Source organism: Equus asinus, chromosome 10 (genome assembly GCF_041296235.1).
Source record: "Equus asinus isolate D_3611 breed Donkey chromosome 10, EquAss-T2T_v2, whole genome shotgun sequence".
Taxonomy (NCBI): Eukaryota; Metazoa; Chordata; class Mammalia; order Perissodactyla; family Equidae; genus Equus; species Equus asinus.
In genome coordinates this window covers 96,258,602-96,284,354 of record NC_091799.1, presented here as the reverse complement: position 1 = coordinate 96,284,354, position 25,753 = coordinate 96,258,602, and the positions used below count along the sequence as shown (strand labels likewise).

The 25,753-nt window shown below is 39.4% G+C and overlaps 1 long non-coding RNA gene across 1 annotated transcript in view; it reads left to right on the top strand.

Moving 5' to 3' along the window:
* LOC139046444 (uncharacterized) overlaps positions 1–25,753 on the top strand; it is a 93,852-nt gene that overhangs the window by 25,406 nt on the left and 42,693 nt on the right. The window contains exon 2 of the long non-coding RNA XR_011506534.1: positions 12,282–12,446. This is a non-coding gene — a long non-coding RNA (uncharacterized lncRNA). The remainder of the gene's footprint in view (positions 1–12,281; positions 12,447–25,753) is intronic.

Genomic DNA, 25,753 nt, shown 5'->3' with positions numbered 1-25,753 from the left:
AGCTGCTTGTTGCAACATGCAAAATATTAAAGAGTATGACAAAAGGAAATTATCAACAGACATCAGAACAAGCTCAGGAACTGAATTCTGTTTGCCATGCTTCCCTTAAACTATGAGTATCCTGGTTTGGGAAAGAAGACATGGTTGAAGAAACCCTCACTGAAGTTTTTCAAATTACTTTCAATGTTATTTTTAAATTTTTAAATTTTGTTTATCCATTCTTTCACCGATGAACACTTTTGGTATTGGGGATAATGCTGCTATGAACATGAATGTGCAAATATCTTTCAGAGATCCTCCTTTTAGTTTTTTTTGGTATATACTCAGAAGTGAAATCACTAGATCATATGGTCATTCTACTTTTAATTATTTGAGGAACTGCCATATTGTTTTCCACAGCAGCTGTGCCGTTTTGCATTCCCACCAGTAGTGCGAAAGGGTCCCAATTTCTCCATATCTTTGCCAACACTTGTTCTTTTCTATTTTTTCTTTTTGATAGTTTCCATGCTAATGAGTGTGAGGTGGTGTCTCATTGTGGTTTTGATTTCCACTTCCCTAATGATTAGTGCTGTTAAGCATTTTTTCATGTGCTTATTGGCCATTTGGATATCTTCTTTGGAGAAATGTCTATTTGAGTCCTTTGCCATTTTTGAATTTGTTTGTTTGTTTTCTGTTGTTGTTGAGTTGTAGGAGTTCTCTATATATTCTGGATATTAACCCCTTATCAGATATATGATTTGCAAACATTTTCTCCCATTCAGTGGGTTGCCTTTTCACTCTGTTGATTGTTTCCTTTGATGAACAAAAGTTTTTAAGTTCTGTTTTTGCTTGTATTGCCTGTGATTTTGGTGTCATATGGAAGAAACCATTGCCAAACCCATTTTCAGGACGCTTTCTCTCTATGTTTTCCTCTAAGAGTTTTATAGCATTAGCTGTTATGTTTAGGTCTTTGATGCATTTTAAGTTAATTTTTGTATATGGTTTAAAGTAAGGATCCAACTTCATTCTTTTGCATGTGGGTATCCAGTTTTCCCAACACCATTTGTTGAAAAGACTCTCCTTTCCCCGTTGAATAGTCTTGGGTCCCTTGTGAAAAGTCAATTTACTGCATATGCAAGGGTTTATTTCTGAGCTTTCTATTCTAGTCCATTGCCCTACGTATCTGTCTTTATGCTAGTACCACACTGTTTTGTTTGCTTTAGTTTTGCGATAAGTTTTGAAATCAGGAATTGTGAGCCCTCCAACATTCTTTTCTTTTTCAAGCTTGTTTTGGTGTAACACTTTTTTTTTTTTTTTTTGCTGAGGAAGATTAGCCCTGAGCTAACATCTGTTGCCAATCTCCTTTTTTTACTTGAGGAAGATTAGCCGTGAGCTAACATCTGTGCCAATACAACTCCACTTTATATGTGGATCACTGCCATGGCATGGCTGACGGATGGTGTAGGTCCACACTGGGGATCTGAAGCTGTGAAGCCGGGCCACTGAAGTGGAGTGCATCAAGCTTAACCACTACACCATGGGACTGGCCCCCAGCTTAATACTATTTTAAAAGCAAATTTATAATGTGTATATCTGGTGATTTTTCTGCCCTGTTCAACAAATACAATTTCCCATTGAAATGACTTTTCTGGAGGTAAATAACTATAAATCTGTTGGCTATTTTAGGTACGTTGCTTCTTTGAAATTATTTGCTTGTCCTCATGGCTTATTGGAAACAATACTGCATTAGGAGTCAGGGGACTGAGTGTTCAGGCTTGAGTCCACTACCAATAAGTGATTGTGTCTTAGTTTCGCAACCATAAAACCTGAAGGTTTGGCAAGATGAGCCTTATAGTTTCTTTCAGTTCTCAAAGTCCAAGTCTTTAGAAAGCAGATCAGCATTCAGATATGTGCTGAAGGACTGTTTCTTTTTTATTTAATGTAAATGCTCTATCCTTGTGAAATCTCTCCACTTGTTTAACATGGCACATGCACAACCATCTGCACACACATCTATGTGAGATCAATGAAATTCTTTCCTCTAACGAGCATAATTGAGAATCTCAAATATGGAACCAACCGGCCTCCTAAAGAGCAAAAGCAAAGAAACTTTATCCTTTCTCACCACTTCCTATTAAACTTCAGCTATGGAACAGCTCTTTCTTAACTTTGGATAAAGCCTTGGGCATCTCAGCAGATCTTGTCTCTCCTAGAATAATCAAAAGTCCACTCCAGTTGAAAAATCACATGATGCCATCTTTCCAATTCCACTTTAGAGCGTCTCTTCTCTTCTGGCTCAGGGCAGCTTCCGACTCAGATACCTGTAGTGGCTGTAGTGAAGGGAATGCTGACATTGCCATTGGCCGTTTCTCTCTTTCCAGTCTCTACCCGCTTCCCCATTCACTAGCTGCTGTTTGGAACCTTGAAGGAAGAGGGGTTAGGAAGAAAGGTAAGGAAAGTTTTACTTTCCTGGTAGAATTGTAATCTGGTGTTGGTTCCATCCAGTGTGGTAGCTTCCAAGTGCTGACTCTTTTTCTTTTTGCACGCATCCTTGTCCCTGCAAACTCTGCAAGTTCAGTGCATTGCCTTATAGCCCCACCTTCTCACCTTTAGATAGGTAGGAATCAGGTAGCCATCTCCTTGTTTCCCAGACTCTAGAGGATATAGTTAGGCTATCCACATAGTTCTCTTAAAACCCTCCTCAACTGGCTTACATGACAGGGAAAACACGTGGAGCAAATCAGAGCACTGTCTGTAAAGAAGGTCCTCATGACTGGATTCTTCAAAAACCCAGGGAATGTTCTGTTTTCTGCTGTGCAGCATGGAGAGCAGTGAAGGGGCCAAGCATGCACAGCTGCTTCATCATCTCTTGGCCTGTCCATCCTGGGAGCTCCTGGGTGCTGTTCAAAGTGTAATCCTTGGACCACAGGCATTGGCTTCACCTGGGAACTTATTAGACATGCAAACATTGAGCCATACTCCCAACCTTAGAGATCCTGCATTGCAACAAGATACCCAGGTGATTTTTCTGCATATTAAAATTTGAGAGGCAATGACCAAGAACTTAGAATGGATGGAGCCTACAAATGTGCTTAGGAGCCTCTGCTGAGACCAGGAAAAGTAACATTGAGCACTCTGGTACACGTACATGCACCATAAGGTTCTAAATCATGAAATTTTGAGACAGGAAATGGATGAAAAATGAATGAAAAGAAAAGACAAGGTGGCACATTTTTAACATGAATTGGGTCACATGGAATAAAAAGAGTTGGCATGAGTTGTGTCTGATGCCATCGCATTGGCATGTGTAGAAGGCTTATTTTCAGCTGTGTCTTGGTTACATGTTGTTTTTTTCCATCTTTTCTTAATCGCTTTTCCTCCCATGTCTTAATCTTCACCCTCCTAAACCCCCAATGCTAAGTCAGCAGTTTGGGCTCTTTATTTGTTTAGTTCATAGGATTCAGGGATTTCTTTCTGTAAACTTGGTAAACTTTTCCATATTTCCAGTTATATTGTTAGTAGGTTTGGAGGATTTTTTCCATTTATAGAACCCTTGTTGAAGTTATTGCATCTTGGAACTGTTAGCTATTCAGTTCTTTGTCATAAAAATATGGGTGTATGAGTGTGTGTGTTTAATGAGAGTCAGTTAAAATAATTACAAAGAAATTCCCTGAATTAGAATTTTTGTTGTTGAGGCTAAATAAAACTGCAATTTGTCGTTCTGTCAGTAGGCCAGGCTGCACTACTTACACATTAAAAACATACACATTTCAACGTTTTTGTTTCCTTTAATTTTAACTGACTTATCTGAAAAGCTCTGGGCTGGACTTAATTTCTGTCTGCCAGCTGTTACCACTGGATTTTAGACCATTCTGTTTGGCTCAGGCACATGGAGCACAGTTAATTTCCCCTTCACTCTTCTCAACGCAACTATTTATATTACGTTTTGTCAAGTTAAACTTACTTTGATATATTAACTTCTTCTTTTGGCAAATAAAACCTTTACCTTTCCTTAGAATTTTTAATAGTTGGAGAAGTTTAAAATAAGTAAACAAGAATATTTTTCTTCCGTTCTTTATTTTTCCCTGTGATACACCCACTTCCTTGCCCCGCCAATGTCTCTAACATTTAAGCACCATCATTTTCACCTTATTACTCTCACTGTAACTTCTCCCACCTCTGGGCAACCTGAAACAGAATTATGCAATCGGTCTTTGGTAATGCAGTCTTTTTAAAAAACTAAGCTCTTTTCATTTTGGAACAATTTTAGATTTATAGAAAAATGGCAGCAAGTTCTCATATATGCTCCACCTCGTTTCTCCTATTGTTAACATTTCATCTCACTGTGGTCTATTTATTGCAACTAGTAAACTGACATTCGTACATAGCTATTAACTAAAGTCTGTACTTTATTTGGATTTCACTGGTTTTTCCAGCAATGTCTCTTCTCTCTCTCAGGGGTCCATTTGGGATATCCTGTTGCATTTAGTTGTCTTTCCTCCTTAGTCTGTGGCAGTTTCTTGATCTTTCCTTATTTTTCACGAACTTGTCAGTTCAGGGATTTTGTAGAATGTCCTTCAACTTGGGTGTGTCTAATGTTTTTCTCATGGTTAGACTCGGGTACTGAATTCTTGAGAAGAATACTACAAAAGTGAAGTGTTCTTCTCATTGCATCTTATTGGGCTGCCTGATATTGGCTTCGTCATCATGGGGGAAGTCAACCTTGACCACTTGCGTCAGGTCCTGTCTGCCAGGCAATCTCCCGTGTTTAATCTTCATTCTCTATAGCCCACTGTCTACACCATGACCTCTTCTTACTCAGGGCAGAGAACAGTTCCATGTCTCAACTTAATATAGTTCTCTCAGAAAAATATTTGTGGGAATGATATACAACCAAGAAAGCATTTAAATGTTGTTTTTCTCCAGGGATGCTTAGATCTCCAGGTTTATCTTTAATTATGGAATCATGAGAGAGAGAAAGCTTTGTTTCCTGTTAAAGTTATTTTGGCCATTAAGAACTGTGACAGGCAGTTTGGCAAGGGTTTAACATTTTCTTGGGCCATGAAGCAGGCCCAGGGGAGGAGGGAGCAGTGGGAAGGATTGTGTTCTCTTTCTAGAACCTTTGACACAGTTCTAATTAATCTTCTGCCTTCTCTTCTAGGCAGTAAGTCCTGCCTCCTTTGTGATACTCTTTTAAAAAAAGTAGTAAACCATAGCCTATGGCTAGGTCTAAGTGAGGTCAACTTTCCACGTGAGAGAGGAACAGGCTGAGGTGTGTGGGTACTAGTTTGGGTTTCCCAGCAGGACAACTGTGTAATGCAGACATTACTTTGCATGTGGCTGTTTATCTGAGATAGCTGCTTGTTTTCTTTCTTTCTTTCTTTCTTGCTAGCTTGCTTGCTTCCTTCCCTTCTTCCTTCCTTCCTTTCTTTCCTTCTTTCTCTTTCTTTCTCTTTCTGTCTCTTCCACCCTCCCTCCCTTCCTTCCTTCCTTCTGCCTTTCTGTGTTTCTTCTTCTTCTCTCTCTCTTTTGTTTTGTTTAACAGTCTTTCTTTTCTATTCTTCTTTGTGTCTCTCATAATTTCTGCCTCCCACCTCTTGTGCGTACGTTGGTAGCAGATACCTGGCACCTCACACAGATCCCTCTAGCCAGTCCAGAGGTCACCTGCCAGTAATACCTGTACACTTAGATGTCTCTGTGCATCTCTCTGCCTGACGTGGTCTCGGGGGGATGGAGTAAGCCAGAAGGTGAGGTAGATAAGGCTCCATGAATGACCATTATCCAATAAAGGATGAGAGTTGGTGGATAATTACCCCAGCTTCTTTGCCCTTTGGGTGGGACCATTCTGTGCGAGGTTCTACACCAGCACTGTCCAGTAGAAGTTTCTGTGATGGTGGAAATGTTCTGTCATCTGCCCTGTCCAACTTCACAGCCAGTAGCCACATGTGGCTATTGAGATCTTGAATTGTGGCTAATGAGAATAAGAAACTGAATTTTAAATTTTAATTAGTTTAATTTCAAATTTAAATAGCCACATGTGGCTATTAGCTATGATGTTAGGTACTGGCACACAGTCTTTAAGGGGGTCCTGGGCAGGATTGAGCATCCGTTGCCCATTGTGGTCATTGACTTATTGATAAGCCCCTTCCTGATTTTCCTCCTTTCCTATCTCATGTCCCCACTCAGCCATACTTCCTGGGATTGCCTCCTGTGATGGCTGGTTTTGTCTGTCACCTTGACTGGGCTAAGGGATGCCCAGAGAGCTGGTGAAACATTATTTCTGGGTGGGTCAGTGAGGATGTTTCTGGAAGACATTAGCATTTGAATTGGTAGCCTGAGTAAAGAAGATCGCTCTCACAAATGCAGGTGGGCATCATCCAATTTGCTGAGGGCCTGGATAGAACAAAATGTGGAGGAAAGGAGGATTTGTTTGCTGCTTGAGCTTGGACATCCATCTTCTTCTGTCTTCAGGCACCGGCGCTCCCTCTTTGGCCCTTCAGCCTCCGCTTGCAACTTACACCAGTAGCTGCCCCTGGTTCTCAGGCCCTTGGTTTGGACTGGAACTACACTGCTGGCTTTCCTGGACCTACAGCTTGCAGATGGCAGATCATTAGACTTTTCAGTCTCCACAGTCAGATGAGCTAATCCCCCATAATATAATAAATTTCTTTCTGTCTATCTCAATATATCCTATTGGTTTTGTTTCTCTGAAGAACCCTGACTGGTACATCTTCCCCCAAAACTACCAGCTTAAATATCCTTTTCTTGTGGACTGCTTTGAGGGGATCCCAACCTACGAAGCATTTGCACTCAGCTTGTTCAAGTCCCACTCTGTCTGTCTGCTAATGTCTCTGACCTTCTTCATACACTTCTGCGCCTGTGTTCCTGCAATCCTGTGGGCTTAATTGTGCTAGGGTGTCATGTGGCACCTTCCCTATGCACAGCACACACATAAATAAGGTGCTGTGATGAATGGAAACAAGCCTTAAATGTTTGCTTACATTCTCAAAGGCCACCTTCGGAGACTCTTGTGTGTACAACAGAGGAAATACAAACGAAATAATTTTCTTTATTCCTTCCGACTCTTGTTTTATTACCACAAAAATGCATAGAAATAAAATAATCTATGACCTTGGGTTTTTGCTGTAGATCCGATTCATCTCTTATAGGGAAATAAAAACACAAAATGAAATAGAAATGACTATTGCATATTCCAAGAAAGATATTTTTCAACAGACTGTTAAGAAAGACATATTACCTACTTCAAACTACCCATTTCTCAGCTCCCTACTTGCTTAGGATTGATGTTTGCTGTAGAGAAGGATGTCCCCCAAGGAAGAGGAGCACAGACAAAGACGCAGGTGTGGAGACCATGGACATCAAACACACCTGGTGCCTCTCCTCCCACGTCTTGGTGCTCCTGTAGTCTCACTGTCCTGCTCAGCCTCTGCTCACTTCTCTGTCTATTGATTATTTCTATTAATTCACAGCAGATTTTCTAAGAGCAAGAATTTCTAAGACAAAGTCTACTATGGCACTCCTGTGACCACGTAGGAAGCTTTGACAATGGGAGAGACACTCCTGAATTTAATACATGTGATAACCAGCCAAGGAAAACACTTTGCCTTCAGGAAGCAATATGCTGTTTGTCACTGTGGGATGCTAACATTAAAATGAAAATAATTATATGTTGCTTTTGAATATGTTTTCTATTTCCTGCTGTCTGTTATCTTATATAATTTTTTCTGTTGCCTTTATTCCTTATTTATTCTAATCTTAGAATTGGATTATATTACAATTATATGTCTGTACATCAGCAACAAACAAAGAGAAACTAAAGAAAACTTTATAAGTGGAAAGGCATGGACTGGAAGACTCAATATTAGGAAGACACTAATTATCCCCAAATTGATTCTTACGTTAATGCAATACTATTCCAAATCCAAGTAGGGATTTGCGTGCGTGTGTGTGTAACTTGACTAGCTGATTACAGAATTTACTTGAAAATGCAAAGAGCCAAAAGCACCCAAGGCAATCTTGAAAAAGAAGAGTAAAACTGGAGCACTTAAGGTTAAGCTATGGAAATTAAAGCTGTGGTGTTGGATTCAAGAAGACAAACTGACCTGCACAAGAAAAGAGTCCAGGAACAGACCGCAGTGTATGCTTTCATCTGATTTATGACAAATTCAAAACAGCAGTGAAGCAAGAAAAGGATGAGTCAATTGGATATTGACATGGAAGAGCAATGTAACTCGACCCCTACCTCACACCAAACAAAAAGTAAATTCCAGGTGGTTTGTAGATCTAAGTGTGAAAGGCAAAACAATAAAGGTTTTAGGAAAAACAAAAACTTTCATGATCTTAGCATTGGTAAACATTTCTTTGAAGAAAATCCAAAAGGTATCTACCACCAAATAAAAACTGATAAATTAGACCATATTAAAATCAGAAACTTCTGCTTACAAAGGTCATCATTGAAAGGATAAATATTCAGCCCACAGAGTGTGAAAGGATATTTGCAGAACATATATTAAGAATATATAAAAAGTGCAATAAATAATAAAGAAAAACAGAGATAACCAGTAGAAAAATGGGTAGGAGACATCACAAAAGAGGATATCTGAATGGCCAACAAGCATGTGAGAAGGTGTTCAACCTTATCAGTTATTGAGGAAATGCAAAATAAAAATAACAATGAGATACTACAGCACACCTATCAAAATAGCTGAAATGAACAAAGAATGAAAATGCAAAGTGTTGGCTTTTTGTGTGAGATGTTGAAAGTTTCATAGACTATTTCAGTTATTTGTGAGATATCATCTTTTGTCAGGGGTAATAAGTTAGATGATGCTAAGCTTTTTTGTTTTGTTTTGTTTTAAGAAATGGAATAGGACAGCATCCATCGTTGGAGTTCACACCCTCCATGTATATTTCAGTTAGGTTTTTGTCTGAAATGTTAAATGGAGGAATGTGCTTTCTTTAAATCCATGGAGAATTGAACTCTGAAATTATTCAAAAGTTTGTTTCTGCCAGAGGTTTAATGTTGGCAAAAGAATCTAATTTATCCCTTTTGTTGAGATCAATGACACATTAATTTGGTATTTTACTCTCTTAATGTCCACTTCAAAGATATTTCAATAAAAATAAATAGTACATTGTATATATAGTTAGAATTCTTTATAAGGAAATCCCCTTTTTTTCCTTCCTCCCTCCCTCTCCTCCTCTCTTTTTTGGTTTCTCTCTCTGTCTTCTTTTCTTTCTTAAACTCACTTGACTGGAGGGAGAAAAATAATCTCCTTATTGCCTCCTATCCAGTAAGTTTTGTCTCATGTTAAAAAAAAATTCAACTGAGTAAATTCAAAAATCAAATTGACTTTGTTCAATAATTCATAAATTGGGCAGCATCGCACCTATCAAATAGAAAGGAGCTCCAAAGAGCTGTACAAAATTGGAGAAGTGGGCAGGGAAAAGAACAGATTATCTTATCTCTCCTTCCGCCATGAAAAGGATCTACCAGGCTGACCAGGAGTTTCCAGACATACTGGTTAAGATTACAGTCCCGGGGGAGTTGAAGCTGCAATTAGGTTAGATATTAAGTGTTGGTTTGCTGATGTGGAGCTTAGCACAAATGACTCCATCTTAGGCCCACTACTTCTGTTTCAACAATTGTTAGAACACATATTCTTTCCTTTGCTCTTATCCTTTCACGATAGAGAGTTGAGTAAATTTTGTATTCTCCTACTCTATATTCATCATTGGAATTTCCTGCAATATTCCACTGTCTGTTTAATCCAGTCCCAGTTTAGCTTTAGGATAATCTTTTCTCACCACTTGTGCTTTAGTCATGTCAAATTGCTTGGGGTGCCCCAAACTTGCTCGGTTTCTCCATCTCCCCTGCCTTTGTTCATGATACTTCCTTCCTTTCCTGGGGATGGCTCTGGGCAACCTCCTTCCCTTCCACTTGCAACACGTAGATTCTTTCCTCAGGGTCCAATTCACATTCTCAGAAGCTTTCTCCATTGTCTTCTCTCCAGTTCTGTCCTAGCAAACTTTAGTGCATTCTTAGAGCATTTACCATTCAGCCTGTGTTTGGATTAATTGTATATTTTTTTAGTCAGTTTCTCCCACAATAAAGTTGCATTCTCTTATTGATGTTGATAATTCTTTAGTATCTAGCATGGTGCCTTGCACATAGCAGGTGCCCAAACACATATTTATTGATTTATTTCAAAACATTTAAATTAGTAAACTTTGTACTATTAGTATTCTTAAATCTGTAACCATTTAAGAAAATATCATGATTGAGGAGTCTTCTAGGTGTCTGTTAAAGGGATTCTGAACCAGCGTATGTTGGAATTAATATGGCCAAATCACAAAGTGGTGCAGCCTTGATTCTAGTAATCTGTTTGAATTAAGAAATTTCTGACACCAAGAAACACACATCACTAATTCAGGCAAATGTGAGAGGAATGGCCAAACCAAATGATAGATTAATTAAATAAATTACATTTTGTTACTATCAAGTACACACAACTACTAGATCTAGCTATATTAAATTTTGACAGCTAAAATATCTTAGAAACTTTCTTCAACAAAGATGGTTATTTGTAATGAGCATCTATTGTTTGTGTAGGGTAGAAGGTGAAAGTTTGAAAAGGTGCTGATTAAATACTTTACAGAAGATTGTTAGCATAAATTGAAGCAATAAGCAAGCAATAAGCCTCTACCCAAGTCTTGCTCATGTGTAAATTTGTTTCCAAACACTTTCCATAGTTGAATTATGAGTAAACTTTACCCCAAATTATAAACTCCAAATTAATGGAATGTGAATTAATGAAGATTTTTCCAATAGCACTTCAGATTTTACACACACACACACAAATGGAAATCGGTTCACACATCATAACCCCAAATTATCGACACTCACTTTTGAAAATGTTTCCACTAAAAAAGGCATAAATATGTGATTCTCTTGAGTCACTAAGTACTTCCTCAAGTAAAAGAGTTACGCCGTTCTAAAATACTGTAGACTATGCTTATAAAAATAACTATTTATTGGCCCAAGGTGCCATTATTTCTGCTTTGGATAGAGTAAATTGGAGGAATCAACTAATGAGTTTTGCACAGGTTGGTTGTGCATAAACTTTCTTGAACTCTTGTTTTTTCTAAACCTCAAAGTTTCTTACTTTCAAATCTTGTTTACTTTCAGCAAAACGTGACTTCTTTGCTTCAAAGTAAACAGGCTTTAAAAAGTCTCATAAGTCATCTTGGGGTTTAGAAAGCTCTTACCAAACAAAAATCTTAATGGGTTCAGTGTCCATGATTCAGAAACATACGGATTGAATTTCCCTTAAAATACACATGAGCTTGAAAGTTAAGGGTGAAAGTAGTTGGCCAATTGCACTTGAGGTTTTGTGGGAGCCAAGACCTTTGGAAAGGCACTCGAGATGCTTTTTTATATATCCTCACATTCAACCAGGTTTTCCAATTTTGAGGGAGCTCCTTGTAATTACAGATGAGGCATGTATGTAGCTTGAAATGTTCCCATGGAGGTTGTACAAGAGTTTATGAAACCAAGGGCATATGGTACATTATGTAATCAAGACAATTTGCTTCCTTTTTGTAAAGACATCAATATACATCACTCATTGCCTTTTATCTCCAAGATGAAAGAGCTTAGTCTTGGATGTTATAAGCACAACAAAATTATGACCCCTAGTAAGTAAATTTAATGTAGGTGATATGTATCACTAGTTTAGACAATTCTGTGAGTTGTCACGCCATCCATACTTTCCTCTTTTGAAGAGGGAGCGTGTATAATGTCTTCTGCTTTCCCAGAGCACAGGCACCATCTAAGTCTTTGATTATGAGTGTATATGACAGATTTCTCCTCAATAGTACACTTATAAGACATTGAGACAAATTTTACTAAGTGGCTTAAACAGTTGATCACATTTTTTAGCCCTTCTCAGTATACTTTCAAATTGATGGAAAGAATTTCCCAGCACAGACAGTCAATAATTTTTTTATGTATATAGCTATTGGAGGTTTTACATTCTTTGGGATCTGGAGGGTGGTTTCTTCACTGCTAGGAAAGGAAAAATACTAATTACATTTCCCAGCTTTAAGATGAGATCATTTATTTAAATAAAACTTTTAATGTGGTAGTACTTTGCAATTGTTTTAGCTCTGTAAACTTTGCTTGCAAGTTGATATTTGGTTTGGGGTGGGATCATTTAGAGAATGCATTTAAAAAAAAATCTTTGAATGTGATATGGCATAGTACATATTTAATCTGGTAGGACACCATGGAAATGAAGGAGTCTGGCTTTTCTAAGCAGAAGAGCAACTTGTGAGCCCTGCCTGGTTACTCCTGTCCAGTTGGTGGATCAGACCCAGAAACATTCACTCTTTCCAAATGAACCAAGATGGTCCAATCTTTTCTCTTCAATGTAAACAGCTAAAAGGTGAGTGACTTCATGACTTAGTGTTAGAAAGTCCTGCTGTATGAAACCTAAATGAGGTGTTCTGATACCCACTTTCTTTTTCATTGGAAAATAAACTGTAAGATGAGATGTGTTCTCTTCAAGAGGATTTTTGTATATTTTTTGATGGGCTAAGTGAAATCACTCCTTTATTAAATTCTTATGGCTTCAAACGCTTCTGAAAAGAGAAAATTTATTTTAGGGATCTGGACAGAATCAGGAGATGTTTTCACACCAAATGTTTCTAGATCCATCCATAGATAGCTATGTGAATGAGGTTATGCTGAGATGAAAGGCAACCCTGAGTCTCAGTGGCTTAAAACAACAAAGGTTTATTTCCTGCCCCATTGAAGGATGTTTGGGGGTTCTGTCCCCACATTGTCATTGTCCTTGCTCTGCAACCTAGCTGGACTGGCACATACAGAATCTTCTGCTCAGATTTCAAGTCACAAGGTCAACTTCAAGTGGAGCTTGTGTAGTTCTACATGTGCCTGTAAAGAGAGAGCTAGGATAATGGTGAGAAGCCCCAATGGCTATCACACTATTTTATATGCTTGTCATCCATAAAAATCTATTTAATTTTCACTCAAGTTGTTATTCATTTGTGTGTCTCTTGAGAATATGTTATTAGGAGAAGGGAGAGATTCGGGACCCTTGGAGAGCATGCCTTGTTCCTTCTTATCACAGGTAGAGAATCATGGCTTTTCACAAATAATAGAGTAATTGACCAGAGAAAGCCATTTTCATACCTGGAAAAACTTTTGCTTCATTCATATATCTGGGAGCTTGGCTGAATGCACCAACATTTTCCTCAAAGAAGAAAAACAGTCTATGGGCAAGTTTAGAGCCTCCATATTGAAATGTACTTTGTTATTAGGTTGAAATGAAAGCAATAATGGTGACAATTACTGTAGTGAAGGAACATAGTATTGCTCTAGTGCCCATGAAATTATTGATGGTTGGACATTACCATGGAAAATATTGGTTTAAGTAAATTTCTTTTAAAATTTATTTAAATTATTATTAATGTATTTAATAATATTAATTATTATTTAAATAATAAGTAAATTATTAAACAAATAATGTTAGTTATTTATTTAAAATATTAATGTTAAATTATTAAGAATTAGCTTTAAACAAATTTTAGCAAGTTTGATTAAACTTTAGCTTTAATTTTAACTTGGCTAACTCCAGAGTTTTGTGATCTCTTCATTTGCCTTCATTTGATGTTTGTTTCATCTTTCTGTTCAGCTATCAACCGACTTAAAGATATGTATTTCAAAGTAAATGTAACAGTTGCTAGTGAGACATACAGTCATTTTCATAGGTTGTAACTGGCGTATTTTTCTAAATAGAATAGAATATAAAATACTAGGATGTAGTAAAGTCATTGTTTAATGAAACTTCTGTTACAGTTGATCATATATATATCTTTCTCTGTATATATATTTATGTGCCTGGATTGTGATGTGAGCCACTATCAAAAAGTCTGAAAAGATGGACTAAAACTTTATCTTGTTCATGAGAAGATTCAAATTATAATTTGAATAGTCAATTCAATCTTGAGGTGAGAAGATAGGGCAGTAAAGAAAAGGTTTTTGTCATGATATTTTCAAACATCTGATTATAAACTAGAAGGAAAGTATAAGAAGAAAGGCATAAGGTGCAGTATAGGCAATACAATTCTCTATACAATTCTGGCAAATTCCTGCATCAGGGAACAGTTAACATATTCTTGAATTGTGGCACTACTTGCACATCTGTTCTGGAATTCAATTAAATTTGGATCAGAAGCAGATAGATTATAGCGTATCCTCAATTTCTGTAAAATTCAAACACTGAAATAGAACATGCTTTCGTTTACTATAATTAAAACAAATCATTTCTGTGATTATATAACTGAACCATTAAGGTCCAAGTAGGGAGGAAGTAGAGCATGCGCGGTGCTCCAGGCTCAACTTCTGTTCACAAGGTAATTGTGTGCTTTCATGTTGAGTTGAGCTTCAACTCCATGAAAGTCCATGAATGTGCTTGAGTTTGGAAGAAGCTTTTGCAGATATAAGTTGTGTCAGTGTCTTGGCAGGAAACAGATGGACCACTTAAAAGGGGTGACTGAGGAGAGGTTAATGAAGGAGGTATTTGCAAAATGTGGAAAGAGAGATGGTAAATGAAGAAGGAATGTTGAAGTACCCTAAGTTTAGCAACAGAGGGAAGCTTTACCTCCCCAGGTAGGAAGAGGAAAGGGGAAGAGTAGGTTATTAGACTGGCGAGAGCTTTGGCTGTAGGAGGGCTCCAGCTGACAGGCCTTAGGTAGAAGCACACACTCTGGACAAGCCACTGCTTAGGAGGGAGGGAGCCAGAGAAATAAATGAACCAATATCTCTGATTCCCTGCTCTCTGATCTTCTGCTAACGCTTCACATTGGCCAAACCATCCAGAAACCAGAGGGCAAGAGGGCCATATTGCTGCCTTCCATAGAAGCTGACGGATCTACCCCCCAGGACGGAGAAGGGTGGAGAGTCAATATGAAAGAACAAGCAAAATATCCAACAGAGCCTTCTTTACATGAAATTCTAACGTTCGCATACCTATGACCTTAAAACTCCTAATGTTTTTCAACTGGAACCCACATTCTTACTTTTCATTCACGTCCACTCAGTCTTTGGATCCATTTAACATTCAGGTGACTATTGTGTGTTTATTGATCACCTACTAAGTGCAAATCTATGTGGCAGGTAGATGGGACATGAGTAAGTCAGAATTTAGAATATGCCACCAAAATAGTCTTGGAAATAAAAAGTGATCCTGCTCATTCCATACTTCAAAAGTTCTATGTACTCCCAGAGCCTGGTACATAATAAATGCTCCAAAACAATGGCTGAATGAATAAAACCAGTAAAAGTGATAATAGAAATGCTCATATAATTATTCTATAAATTGGTAGGTTGTGTTTGTGCCATTGAAAGGTATGAGACAAACACTGCAGAACAACACAGATTCCGGGACTGAATTCTTAAGTTGAGAACCACAAGAAAAACTTTAAAGAAGGAACAAATATTGAGATGGTCTTTGGACCATCAAGGTTTTGATAATTGGTGAAGGGGGAAAGACTTATTTCTTTGACGTTTTCCCACTTTCAGTTTCCTCTCACTTACAAAATCCTAATGCAGAGAAGGTAAGGTAAGTTTTATGTACCATGCCAGCTCCAAATCAAAGTAGTGTTTCCAGGAACATGGTGTTGAGAAGGGCGCTGAGGTCAAGTCTGGGCAGGGTAGAATTGTCTTCATGGGTGCTGAGCAATTGGCACGAACTGGGTCACGTTTATGTCACAGGATGGAATAGCTCCTTTGAAGAATTAGGAATAACCTTAGGATTACATTATGTAATATAAGGAATAGCAGGGAAATTCTGAGGGAAAATACCTTCCCTGTGATCTTTCAATTCTACCCCAACAATTCATTTCTTTATGTTAAAGTTTCCCTACTTCTAAGATAAATCCTGATGGCCAAGCTACACTATCTGTGATTTCAGGGCCAGAATAACATACTAGGGCTTCCTAGGTAGAATGATAATTCCCAGGGTGTGCTGTGTATATTTTTGTACATCTCAGGGTTTTGAATTAGGTGATTATGCATAATCACGGTTATTTACAGCTGCCTCTTTGATTCTAAGGTCCTGTGATAGATTGCAAATTAAACTGTGCTGTCTCCTCCAAATGGTTTGACAGAGGTCTGGGGAGAAGAGCAAGACGGTGTGCCAACACTATGGTTTAACACTGCCTTCTTGGATGGAAGTTCGCCTTGTCCCTACCAGCATCAAGACACATTGTGTGTCCAGGCTGTCATAATATTTATTCACAACAGCTGGCACGTGACAGAAAGTGAGGTCTGTGCCTTCATTCAAATTAGATCCATGACTTGGTTTATTTAAACTGGAACAGAAGATGAAAAATCTTTATACAAAATGACATCTGGGAAGAGATGTACTTGCTTTTCAAAACACTAATGGCATCATAAATTCATGAGTTTCTAGGATGACTGCAGATGTCTGAATGGGAAATCACACAAAGAGAAAATTGAAGAAGAAAATGGATTTGAAGGACATTGTGCCCTGGTTCCCCAGGTGTTTCCTATAAAAACCTGAACTGAGTACTGATTTTCTCTCTAATCAGACCGGGGCGGAAGGGGATGATATGGCATAGTGAGTGTAATACTGGAGTGTCACCCACTTAGCTACTGTGGTCATGGCTATCAATGAGACAATTGAGCTTTGGGAAGTGGCTGGCTGGACAGCCAGGGTGGGAAGGGGACCTCTCTCATCTGAAGTAGAGTTTCCAGGGTGCTCATGGCAGAAGTGCTATCATTTGTAGATTGAGTTCTGCTGTGAAGGTGGCAGGACGTGTACCCGTGGTGTCCACTCGAGGTCACTGATGACTGTAATGTTGCTGAAGCCATGGAGTCTTTCCTGTTCCTGCTACACATCATTGCTCAGCCGCACAGTTGCTCTTCATCCCAGATTAGGAGGGGAGGTAGGTCTCAGGAAGAACCATAGTCTTTTGGGACATATCTCAAGTGCCAGGGACACTTCTTATCCTTCTTTACCAAACATTTATAAGCAAATATTATTTTGTGATGCTAACTGACACATTTTCCTTTTTCATATTTACTTAGATCTGACCCTTCCCAAATTCAGCCAGAGATCTCCCTTCCACAGGGGAGATTATGACTGTTAAAGCAAAAATGCAAAGAGAAAGAGTGAATAGTCTTAAAATTCCAAAATAGGCTCTTAAAGTCAATTTCAGAGACAACAGTTGTGAAAGAGAAAGGCAACGCTTGTGTTTGCAAGAGCTATTTGAGAGGGATATTGAGTGTTTTGTTTGTTTTTATTTTTTTGGTTAGTCTTTAAAAAGCAAAGTAGGAGTATTTAACTGTTTTTGCGCCATGGACCCCCTTAACAGTCTGGAGAAACCCACGGACCACTTCTAAGAATACTTTTAAAAGCATAAAATATAATGCATTGGTTACAAAATTACAGCTTTCTTGAAATACAGTTACCAAAAGAATAAGGAATGACACGTCCCATAGAAAAATGTATATGCTTCTTTATAGTGCATTAGATGACAAGATCTAGGGATGGGTCTAGGAACATTGTTATTTCAAAGTAGTGATGAGCACAGATGATATTTTGAGATGCCTGCAACATCTGTAACGTGATATGAAACAGTGTGTGATATTTTTGGTAACAATGTCATAAATTCTCTAAATACTACTGTGGTTTGTTGCCTGCATTGATACTGCAGGAAATGTTAGATTCCAGTTAGAGGTTAATGAAAATAAAGATCTATTTTTTCCCATTGAAGTTCACAGTATTCCTGAATTCTATAGGTCTGCAGGCCCCAGGTTAAGAATCCCTTGATTTAAAGGCAAAGTTTTGAGGGAGCAGGACATAAAGTTAATTTATATACAATAGAGGCTGGTGAAGAGCTGGAACCCTCTGCACTGAGAGAGGAGAGTCAGTGCTGGGGGAGTGAGATAACAGAGGCTGATATTCAGGGTTCCGGCATGTGGACCTGCCCTGCCTTGGCTGACGGAGCGTAGTCTTGGTGTCCTCAGGAGCTGTGGGGTGTCCAGCCAGTGCCTACAGATGGTCCCTCACCACACAACAAGCAGCACACAGTTTCTGAGATGGAGATTCAGGGACTCAGAAGGAGCAAAACCAGTACCACTGAATGCGTCCAGCTCACACAACACACACTCATTCATGTGATGTTTAGTTCACGATGATTTCTCAGCCTTGATTATGTGCCGGGCACTGTGTTGGATGCTGGGGGTACAATGAGGGGAAGGCATTCGTGGTGCCTGTTTTCATAGACGTGGTGGTCTGGCAGAGGACAGAGACAACTAATTATCAGTTAAAAGAGAGTGAGAAGTGTGAGGACAGTGTCCTCCAGGTGTTAGGGCACACAAGAGGGGCACCCACCCAGAGTGTAGGGATCAGGAAGAAGTTCCTGGAGGATGGAGGTGATGGGGAGCAAGGATTGAAAATGATTCCCCCTAGAGGAAACAAAAGCAGGAGACAGAATGGAATATTCTGGAAACTGGAGCATGGCTGGTGCTTAGAATGCAAGAAGGAGGACAAGGCAAGAGATGAAGCTGGAAAGGTAAGAATTGAGGGTGGAAATCAGATCATCAGGGACCCTGACAGCTGTGTTAAGTTTCTTTTGCGAGCAGTGGGGAGGCAGCAAAGTGTTTCAAGCAGTGGAGTGATGGAGCCAGATTTGCTTTTTAGAAAGATGGATCAATTGACAGAGAGGATAATGGATTTCAGAGACAGTGAGGCCTGAGAGGGGACTGTTATGTAAATATGCACCAAGAAGGTGATGGCCTGCATGGCTGTGGTGGTGTTTGGGAGGGAGAGAAATGGACAGATTCAGGAGATATTTTGGAAGTAAACTTCATAGAACTTGATAAATGATTGGTTTTAAGGAATGAAGAAGAGAATGGAATCAAGCATAACTTTCAGGTTTTACCGAGCCATTACCGCAGAATGTCATCATTTCTGGGAAGAGCAGAGAGTGAGAAGTCCAAAAAATTTACTAAAAGGGAATTATCAGAGGAGAAAAATAAGAAAAAATAGAAGCCTAGGGAGCATATTTCCAAAGAAGAGAGCTATCAATAATGCTGGCGGTAACTGAAACATCAAGCAAAATAAGCTTTGAGCAGTGACAATTGCACTAACAGCAAAGGTCTCTAGGGGATTGGGTAGCAGCAGTTCCTTTGGTGTGGTGAGGAGGGCCTCAGATCCCAGAGAGCTAAGAACTTATGAAAGGGTATCAAAATGGAGCAAAGTTTTCAAGACATGGGCTGGGAAGGGACATAGAGAGAGAAAGGATGATTGCTGGAAGAGACTTGTTCACTGGGAACCTTTTATTCCAAGAAACAGAAAACCTAAATCAAAGTGGCATAAACACAAATGGAATTTCTTGTTCCATGTGGCTGAAATTAGGTGGTGATGTCATCTGAAACTGAAGGGGACTTAGGGAGACTGTATGTTCAAGAGGAGGAGCAGGGAGGGGGCTGCTAAAGATGATGGGAAGGAGAGCCAACTAGGGAAAAGAGCACCATGGCTAATAAGAGAGTCCAGTGGAAGCAGAAGATCAGGGCCATGACTTACCAACTACTGCATCCTCTTGTGTCAAGCTACTTTAAGAACACGCTAGTCATTTACTAATCTTTGAAGGGCTTCTTTAATTTTGGTATACCTAAAATATTGCCATGCCATCCACATTGAGCTCCTAATGTTTTTTGTATTAATGTTCTATTGCTGCATAATGAATTATTACAAGTTTAGCAATTTAAAACAACACCCATTAGTTATATCACAATTTCCATGCATCAGGACTCTGTGTACTGGTTGCCTGGGTCTTCAGCTCAGTGTCTGAACAGGCTGAAATCAAGGTGCTGGCTGGGGCTACAATCTCATGTGAGGCACAGGTTCTTCTTCTAAACTCATGATTTGTTGGCAGAATTCAGTTCCTTGCAGTCGTAGGGCTGAGGTCCTGGTTTTCTAGCTGGCTGTTGGATGGGGACCACTCCCAAGTCGTTGCCACATGGCGGTCTCCCAAGTGGCAGCTTACTTCTTCCAGGCCAGCAGGATGATCTCTCTGACTTCCTCACTTGATTAGTTCAGGCCCATCCAGAATAATCTCTCTTGGCGACTCAAAGTCAATTGACTGGCAACCTAATCATGGAAGTGAGATGCCATCATACTCAAAAGTCCTGACAACACTTAATGGGATAGGTTGATTCAGGGCATGTATATCAGGGGATGGGAATCTTCAGGTTATTTTAGGATTCTGCCTACTGCACTTCCTTATAATTGTTTTTTCTTTTTAACCTAGCACTTTCATAAATTATTTTACATTTTGTTACTGTGGTAAATTGAATAATTGGTTCTTGTTATGCACTCCCATGTAGGAGCATTACACATCTGCATACTTGCCATGGCATGATCGTCAGGAGAGGATAATTTTCCACCCCTTGATTTTGGGATTGACTGGGTGAGTTGCTTATAAGGATAAAAGGGATGGGACTGAGAAGGTGGGAAGAGTTTTCAGAACCAGGTGCAGACCTGACAGGTGCAGGAGAGGGAGAAGGCAGAGGGCTGGAGAGGAGATGGACTACAGGCAGTTCAAGAAAAGTTTGGGCCAGACTAATGGGAAGTCTTCAAGCCAAAGTCACTCAGTTAAGGAGTCCTGAATCTTGCAGGAATGGGCCTGCATTGGTACCCTTTATCCTCAACTCAGTCATTGGCTGGGAGCAGCCCAAGGGAAATGTGACCCCACCATGAATATGGAGGTGGATGCACAACAGCAGCAACTGGCATCTTCAGTTGGTTAATTTCCCCGCCACAGGGTATCTGAGTGGTGCATTCTCATGCTTCCCCTGGGCAGAGACGTGTTATTAGATGTGATGTGGACAGAGGATTGCAAAATGTTTGCTTGGTGGACCTGCCGTCTCATGTTGCTCCTGTTGCAATCCTCCTTGGTAGTTAGCATGAGAAGTGTGGAGCAGATCCACCCCTGCCGACCTGCAGAGTCATGAGTGTACATGTCTGAGGTTTTGTGGTTGTTTCTCACACAGCAATAGCTGACTGATACAATGGCCTAACACAAAATGCCTTATATAGCATTCTTCAGCATCGTAAACTGAAAGATGTTAGGTTTTATATTCTTAGGGCAAGAAAGGGAAGTAACATCTAGATAGAATCATATAATTAGAAGAACACAGTATTTCTTTTACAGATAAGTGAAGGGGATCTAGAGAGGTTAAATGAAAAGTCCCAGTTCACATAGCAATTTAAAGGGGAGTGGAAAAATAAGTTAGGCTAGTCTGGATCTCCCTGGGAGGTGACTATTGTTTCTTACACGTGAAATGGATTTTAAACCTCTTGAATAACACTTGATCATACTCTTTTTAATTAGAACCAGAAATGGGATAACTTTAAAATGGAATATCAGTTTTGTTAGAGTTGAGTCTGATTTTATAGTATTTTGACTTTCTGACATAGGAAGCTCAGAAGGAATTAAAAGCAAGAGGGAGAAAATATGGAGATGTTGGAAAATATGTAGAATTGTCGAGATCATAATGTAGAAGCTCACACACTCTGCAGATGTGTTTTGTTTGGCAGAGAATTTTTTCTAAGTTTGAATTGGATGCCTTTGGAGGGATACGTATTCTCCACCTCTCCCCAACCTCACCTCCTCTATTGTTTTTTACCTGGTGCACTTCACTCATGGGTTGCATCTCCCTGGCACCTGAAGGGATTTGAGTTTGCAATCCCTGATCCAGAATGATCTAATATGATGTCATCCTTGTGTCTATAGGGCCTCCATTAGTAGCTGCCATGCTGTAACCCCTCAATTCATGAATTCATTTATACATTCATTCAAGGATATCTAGTAAGTGCCAACTTGGGCAGACAATAGTCTAGATGCTTGAACATAACTGACAGAGATGCCTTCCCTCACAGAGCTTGCTTTGAATGTAACAGATAATAAGCATAATAAGTAAATTATATAGAATATTAGAAGGTGAAAAATAGTAAAGCAAAAGAGAGAGCATGGGGAAGGAGAACTGGTTTTGCAATTTTAAATAAAATGGTCAGCATAGACCTCATTTGGAAGATAATTTGAATATTTGAGCAAAGACTTAAACAAGTAAGGGAGATGATTTTTGAAATGAGAAAATGAGTAGAGGAATCATTCTTGTGAATCGAAACATATTTTTATCTAGATATTTTCTGAAGATAATGGCTTTTCTGCCGCTGGAAGAGTAGCAGGGAAGTGATACCTGTGGCTTACATTTTTTTTTTTAAGATTGGCACCTGAGCTAATGTCTGTTGCCAATCTTTTTTTTCTCTTTCTTCTCCTTCTTCTCCCCAAAGCCCCCTCAGTACATAGTCGTATATTCTAGTTGTAGGTCCCTCTGGTTCTGCTATGTGGGATGCTGCATCAACATGGCTGGACGAGCGGTGCCATATCTGCGTCCAGGATCTGAACCAGTGAAACCCTGGACCGCCCAAGTGGAGCGTGCGAACTTAAGCACTCAGCCACGGGGCTGGCCCCCTGCGGCTTACATTTTTAAAGTTCAGTTTGTTCTCTGTTTCTGAGCTTTCCTAATATTTTAGGCATCTTCATAAGAAGTCAGCTTGCATCTGATTTTCCTAGGGTTTCTGTGTCACCTGGCTTATCTTAGCACTCTGCAACAATGTGGAGACTTAACTTGGTAGAGAAAAAGTAGGATGAAGGGCTTTCCTTTAAGAGAGGAATCTGCAGGTAGAAAGAAAGATGCAGGCGCCATTCCCTTCAGAAGCATCAATGGTTCTATTGTGCTAGAGGCACATTTTACTCTTATGGATGGCTTCCATGGAACAGCGTTGGAGCTGAGCCACAGAGAGAAAACAATTTATGTCAAAGGTGGCGGAATAAAACATCGACAGGCCATTGAATCACAATCGCAGGCTTTGACTGGTGCAGCCAAGTCTAATTGAAGCCATCATTTCATTACTGAGAGGAACTTTCTCTGGAGAAGCTGAGGTATGCATTATCAAAACAAACTCGATCCAGAATTCAGAATTTCAGAGCTGCAGAATTTGCTATGTTGGAAAAAAATGTTTCCCCTTCAGACGGCTATACTGTACTAAAAGACCCCAAGAATTACAGCTGATATCTGATCTAGCATTTAATACTGGAACAAAGTATTTGTACCCAGACTCTGTGGCCTAACTCTTGAGATTCAAAGAGGTGGTTAAAATGTTTCTGCTTCAGAGAAGGAGGCTATGAGAATGGGCACCATTTCAAAAACGTTGATTTTGGAGACGTAATCCTAAATAAAAGCCTTTTTGTTTCTGTCACTTAGATGAAATGGCACTGTCCAGCCTTAGCTGTCCTTAGGCTGAATTATCACAAGGAGTGTTTTGTGTGCATTTTCTCTCAGTTGTCAACACTAAAGCAAAATATAAAGAAAGCCTTGTCACTCCTCAGGAATTTTTGAGATGTAGCTCACATTTAACTTTTCCAGGCATGTTAACAGGACTTGGTTAATATTTTGGTAATTTCTATCTAACAAATTGCTTTCTTTGAATCTGGTGGTGGGTAGAAAAGGAAAATTGGGAAATGTCAATTGGATGAAGAACTATGCTGAGCATGAAACTTGGTCTCATGTCTCTATTGCAAATGAATCATAGCCCTCGTCCAGCAATGTGAGGGAATCTGACAAAGAGGGACCCACATCCAGCTAAATCCAGGAGAAATGAACTGATAGGTTGAGGCCAATGTATTGGTTTGGGTTTTCCCCAAAGCAGACTCTGAGATAAGGATTCTGGTGCAAGTAATTTACTTGGGACAAGAGTAAAGACGTGGGTAGGGAAGGGAAGGTGGCCAATAAAGGCAAGCTATCACTGTGGGTGACTGGAGTTTGTTTTCTCTGGGACATTCTGGGAAATGGCATAAAATAGAACTAATCGAGTGTTTTCACACTAACACGCTTATCAATTCATTTATTCAACAAATATTTTGGAGAGTAGCTAAGGCCAGACACTTTCCCATGGTGGGTGGGTGGGGTACAACAGTGAACAAAACAAAAACCTGTGTCCTTATGTAGCTTTCATTCTGGAAGGAGAGGAAGACAAAAGCAGAGTAAATAAGTAAAGTCTAGACCTGTGCTGTCCAATATGGCAGGTTCTAAACACATGTGGCTATTGAGAGCTTGAAGTGTGGCCAATCCAAATTGAGATGTGCTCTAAGTACACTGGGCTTGGCAGATATACTATGAACAAATAGTGTAAAATGATCTCATTAATGCTTTTTTATTGATAACATGGCGAAATGAGAATAGTTAAGATATATGGGATTAACTAAAATATGTTACTAAAATAAATTTTACCTTTTTATTTTTTAAATGTGACTACTAGAAAATTTAAGCTTACCTGTGTAGCTCATATTTTATTTCTGTGGAGCCTGGCTATTCAATGTGTGGCCTACATTCTAGCAGCATTAGCATCAGCTGGAAGCTTGTTAGGAATGAAGAATCTCTGGTCCCACCCAGACCTGCTGAATCAGAGCCTTTAATTGAACAAGATCCCCAGGTAATTGCAGGTATATTAGTGTTTGAGAGTTATTGATTGACAGTGTGCACTTGTTAGGTGCTAAGGTGAAGACCAAATCAGGGAAAGAGGATGTGACATCCAAGTAGTTTATGGTTTTTTAAAATCCAATTTTAGATATGGTATCTAGGGAACGTCTTCACTAAGTCTAGGATAAGTCCTCGCTGAGAAAATAAGGATAAAGGGAAATCTAAAGGAAGGAATGGAGCAGCCATGCAAATATATTTGGAGATAGGGAGCCATAGGCAGGCTTTGAGCAAAGACATGACACGATTTGGCTTTCGTTTCAATAGGAACACTCTGGCTGCTGTGTTGGAAAGAGACTGTAGTGGGTCAAGAGTAAAAATATGGGGTCCAATGATACTACAATAATCAAGTCAAGAGATCATGGTGGCCTGAACTAGAGTAGTAGCAACATAGGTAATGAAAAGTGAACAGACTCATTGTTTATTTTGAAGGTAGATTCTGCAGGATTCTTAGAAATTGAGTAATCAGCAATAACTTGAGGTATTTTGGCCTGAACGAATGGAAGAATACAGTAATCATTTTCTGAGATTTCTGAGTAATCATTTCACAGTAGAGAGTAGGGAAAGAGCAGTTTTAGGGGAAATACTAGAGGCCTGGTTTGAACAGGCAATGACTGAGGTGCTTATTGATGTTTAAGTGGAGTCTAGGTAAGCAGGTAGATAGATGAATGTGGGATTCAAAGGAGTGGTCTAGGCTACAGATATAAACGTCAAAGATTTTGCATATAGATGATACTTAATTCCACAAGATTGGACAAGATTATGAGAGATTGAGAATAGATAGAAATGAGAAAAGGTGAAGGACTCAACTCTGGGACATTGAGATATTTGGATGTCAGGTGGAAGGGAAGAACCAGTGAAGGAGACTGAGGGGTGGTCCAAGAGCTAGCAGGGAAATCAGATGAGTGTAGAGACCTGGAAATCTAGTGAAGACTGTTTTGGAGAGTAAAGAGTTAACAGGCAGACCACAGAATTTTAATGGTCAGGTAAGATGAGGATTGAGAACTACAGAATTTAGTAGCACAGAATTGCACAGTGATCCTGAGAAGAGAAGTTTTTGTGGAGTGTAGGTGAGAGCCATATTGGACTTGATTCAAC